We start from the raw sequence: 5240 nt of genomic DNA on the forward strand, positions 1-5240 counted from the left end.
GAACGAATGGAATTGCGAGCTCTATATTTTAGGAAAAATCGTTAACTCGACTCATTTATTCACTCAAAAAATTTGGTGCAGTTTGTTCCAAAAGAAAAAAAATTATCCTTAAAAAATGGGGTGGCCCTATAAATATGGGACACACTGTATTAATAAGAGGAGAGAAAACTAAGAAGAAAGGAAAAGTAAACTGCACTTTCTCCATACACGTGGAAGGAATATTGATCATCTGCACATTTCACTCGTCGAATGATACTACACATAGTCTATCGTTACAAGAGTAACTTTCTCAATTAACAAAAATGATGATTTATTTGTATATTTAGTAGGATGTCAGAAATATGGTTTGTGGTAAGTCCTTTACCCTGGGCGTTGGTAAATCCTGCAAAACCTTGGAAGTGGCTGCTCATCCCTTACTTCCGTGGTTTGTTGTTATTGTCCTCCGAAGTTTGACAGGCGGTGAGCATGACATGCAACAAATGTACGGAAGCATTAAACAATCAAGTATAATTTCTAACGAGTGTCCTGTGGCCAAGGTGACTTCCGCTCTTGGTCACGATGGTTTTTAAGGTTGATCCGTTCCATACAAAACTTTAAATTAATGTGACAGGTAAGTCAAAATTTACCCTGTCACAAGTTCCACGATGAACGGCGAGTGGCGGCACCAGACCGACCATCGGGTGAAACCGAAAGAGACACTGCAACGCCGCGACGAGAATCAACCCATCATCTGCGGAGACTTAAGGTGACCATCTTATAATCAGCCGCCAGTCAGCCAATAGCAATCTCAGTATCCCGTCAGACGCGGCCAAACGACAAGGCGGATACTGATACGAAGGCACGCGTTGTAGAGACACATGGTTGGACGGCAGCCAAGACTGAAATCTTACTGACTTGTATCTTGACTAAACGGAAGATCGGAGCGTACCGGAGGAAAAAAGGCAGATCGCGAGGACTCCGTGAGAAGGAAAAATCTAATGGATCACCAAACGAATGAGGAGCTGGCCTGCTGGCTTCGAGGTAGGTGCTGACTTTTTTGGTTCCTCGGTAGTGTTCCCGGCTTGGGATTTCAGTCCATGCGCGGAGCGACCAGTAGGACAGCGTGGGTCGGTAGTGCGGGCGTAAATTGAGGCTGCTGTGGGTCCTCTTGTTCTCTTGAATTCGCAAGCTGCAGGGTTTTCAAAGACTACGGTTCATTTAGTTTAGTTCCCTTTAATTTAAAAATTGACTTTTCCTGTTCTTATTTTGTTATTATGTAATTCCTGAGAAATGCAACCATACTCAAGAATCCACAACCTTCCCGACCGATTGAGAAACTTCAAGAAGCATTTGGGACGCCTTTTGTCGATTTGAGTTACTCAGCCCATTTGAATTTCCCGCCTAATCTACTTCTGTGTGTCATCTCAGTCATACCTCAAAATGTAACGAAAGAAATATTGAAATGCTGTTGGGATTACTGCGGATTGTTCTTGATGCGCCCTTCAACTTATCTACTTGGGAGTGGAATTCAAGATTAAAGTATTTTTGAGAAGGTCTATTGACAATAGCTTAACATCTGACGGACGAAATGGATGGTTTGAAATCATCAGATTCGGAAGGACACATTTTGTTTTGGACACAGCGTTTTGTTTAAACATCTAACATCACATCCCTGGTTCTGTTTCCCGCTTCTAACAAACTCCACAGCCACGCCAATCAGAGGATGGAGTAGAGACCAATTAGGGCTCATCCCGCCGTGAAGGAAATAAACGACGTCGAAGCACCAGTCAACTTTTTCGTCAGCAGCTTGCGGAGTAATACGTATACTATTTGCTTTCTAGTGTGGGCTTAGTTTTTTTTTGTGTTGCTGTATAGAATCATTGAAAAACTTTATTGTGAATAATTAAGTGCGATTACTCGATTCTACGATTACTGCTTGTACTATATCAACCCCCGCAGTAGGAGAGTCCAAGTCCAAGTGGAATCTTGGACCAAGTGGACTTCATCAGATTAATAATAGGATCTATAGGATCCATAATGGATTTCTTGTTGAAGTGAGATATATGATAAATGATTTTTTTTCTTATTTCTTTTCCAACCGTGGCGAATCTAAATCCGAATTCCAGACCTTATTGACGTGAGATGTACATGATTAATGATTGAATACAATAGTATTTGTATATTATTTTATAATTATTATAACAATTCTTCTTTCCAATCGTCGCGAATCTAAATCCGAATTCTAGACCTTCATGCTAAGGCCCGTCAACCTTCTAGATACAGTTCTAGTTGGAGTTCGAGGTCCGGTTAGGTCTCCAATGCGAGTCCACTGCTGCCATAAAGTCAGCAAGATTTTATAATAATGATTAAGGTTACTACTGACTTCGCAGCGGTCCACCTCTCACGGGAGGGTTCAGTTAACGCTGATATTATTGAACGATAATTGTTAATAATTCCTGTAAAGTTTGCACCAGTCCCTTCATCACAGAACAGTCCAGTTAAAAATCTAAAATTATTAAAGAATAATTACCAAATAATTTCTCCTAGCTTCCTACCGATCCCTCTCTCACGGAAGGGTCTAATTAAAGCTAATATTATTGAAAAAAAATAAGAATGAATAATTACTGTTAGCTTCGCGCCGGCCTCTCTCACGAGAGGGTTCAGTTAAAGCTAATATCACTCAAAATTATCAGCCCAGAATAATGTAATAATGTAATGTGCAGAAGTATTGTTCCAATTGCAATCTAAATTTTAATTGTTCAATTGAACGTTCAGAACTTCAGCCACATCCCAGAATAATTAACAAAGAATCTCCTCTATAGCTTCGCCCCATCCCTCTCTCACGGGAAGATCCAGTAAAATTTTTCTGGCATGGGAAATTACTGGAAGGAATCACCCCTCTCATCCTAGTTCAACCTTCGGTCCTCTCTTCCAACCCAGTCCTCCAGGAAGTTTACTTAAGTAATTATAAAGGACAACGCTTTGGCTGAGCGGGAAGACAGAATGAAAAAGAGAGAAAGCTAGACCTATGGATTAGAAGGACCTAGCATGACAGGTGCGCGGGGAAAACCAAAGCGGTGACGGGGGAATGTACATAGCAGCTGTAACATGGCAACACTGCATGCGGCTCTGCTAGTGCATGACCGCCATGCTGCAGCGGCCATGGAACAGTTATGTACGCAGTAGGAAACTCCGTTACCCGTTGCTCGTAACAATAATTCACACAATAGAAATAACAATATAATTTCACTCCAGATCGAATGGGTGAACAAGGAGTGAAACGTGTTCCCAGTCTAACTGGTCCGGCAGCCGGCCTGACAACTTTTGAGAAATTGTGGGAGGCATTATTTCCAGATACTATTTTTATATAATAGTAAACCACACCAACAGCGAAATTGAAAATGCTTGTGCTAAAATGATCGGGGAAGGTTTTGAACTTGAAACGTATCGTCATCATACATATGTGGAAGAGGCGAGAGCTTTCGTTGGATTATTGTATTACTCGGCAGCATGGAAATCTTCGAATGTAGATGTTCATGATCTTTGGGATAACGCGAAAGGCATAACCATGTATCGGAGCGTCATGCCCAGAATGAGATTTACTTTTCTTCCCGTGTCCATTAGAATTGATGACAAACAAAGTAGAGATCCATTCGATAGATTCGCGCCAATGAGGGAAATTTGGGAAATTTTTATTTCAAAATGTTAATGTTGTTTTAATCTTTCGAATAATTTGACTGTTGATGAGCAGCTGCTTAGTTTTCGTGGCCGGTGCATTTTTCGAATGTACATGAAGTCTAAGTCTAACAAGTATGGACTCAAAATAATGACGCTTAATGATACTGATACGTTCTACTTGTACTACGCAATTCCGTACTTGGGAAAAATACCACTTGAGGAAAAACTGCAGGGGGAGAGCATTCCTGACTAGTTTTTTAGAATGGTTACTGCACCAATCCATGGTTCACGGCGTACAGTAACATGTGACAATTGGTTCACGAGTATTCCATTACTTGATCGCTTTGTAAAAGATCGATACAATTTGACCATAACTGGTACAGTACGCAAAAATAAGCACAAAATTCCTTTAGAATTCAAACCCTCATCAAAGACAGTTCCTGACACTAAATTTTGTTTTTCACAAAATATCACTTTGTTGTCGCACACACCTAAGAAAAGTAAAATCGTCCTTGTAGCTTCAACATATTCCAAATCTAATGAAATAAAGAATGGAAAACCTATTCTTATTTTGCATTATAATAAAACAAAGGGTGGTACTGATTACTTCGATGAGCTTTGCCATGCCTACGCTGTTACGAGAAGAACAAACTGCTCGCCGATGAGGTATTTTTTTGGTATCCTTGATCAAGCTGCTGTAAATGCACGCATTTTACTCAAGACTGTATTAGCTGGTATCGGTATTTCTCGGAATGTAAGAGCGAAAAATTGCCTACAAGATTTAGCAATGCACTTGATTGCGCCGCACTTGCGTTCTCAATACTATAATCCGAGTGTACACACCAATATTCGTATGGCGATCATAGTTATTTTAAATATTGATGAAGTTGATACAGTTCAAGATGAAAGGCCGCGTACGGTTAACAAGATTCGGTGTGCGTTTTGCAATCGCTCGAGAGACCGAAAACGAGAGAAATATGCCCTTCGTGCACCAGAGCGATGTGCGATTCGCATCGCGTCTATTTGTGCGTTGACTGCGCAGGTCAGGATTAAGCTAAACAATCTTAGAATGTAATATTTTTTAAATCGAACATTCCCCATATAGTTTTTTTGTCTATTTCCATTGACAATATTTTTTTGATGTTTGTATTAAATAAAATGAGTGAACATGAACCAGTAAATGTGTTTCTTTTTGCCCTGATTTTTTGTTCTTCTTTCTTTTAAATAAATAACTTTTTTGCAAATCAGCTGTTAAGACTAATTGCATGATAAAGAGCACTATTTAGTTAGTATTCCCTGTAAGTTTTATGAAAAAGTATTGAAAACTGAAAAAACTATCATTTTTAATGCGAAGTGCCTGTTTTCCATTTTTTTCATTTATTGCATTTGTTTTTACTATATGAACATTTGCATTTTTTCAAATGAGCAAAAGCATATTGTTTACAAGGCTTTCAGGAACATCCACCATAAGTTTCAGGTAAGTACAGGGGCGGACTGGCCATTCGGGAGTTTGGGAGAATTCCCGGTGGGCCGCGGGCCCGCCAGGGCCGCTTGGGTCTGCGGCAATGAGTGAATTGATTTTT

Source organism: Belonocnema kinseyi, chromosome 10, assembly GCF_010883055.1.
Source record: "Belonocnema kinseyi isolate 2016_QV_RU_SX_M_011 chromosome 10, B_treatae_v1, whole genome shotgun sequence".
Taxonomy (NCBI): domain Eukaryota; kingdom Metazoa; phylum Arthropoda; class Insecta; order Hymenoptera; family Cynipidae; genus Belonocnema; species Belonocnema kinseyi.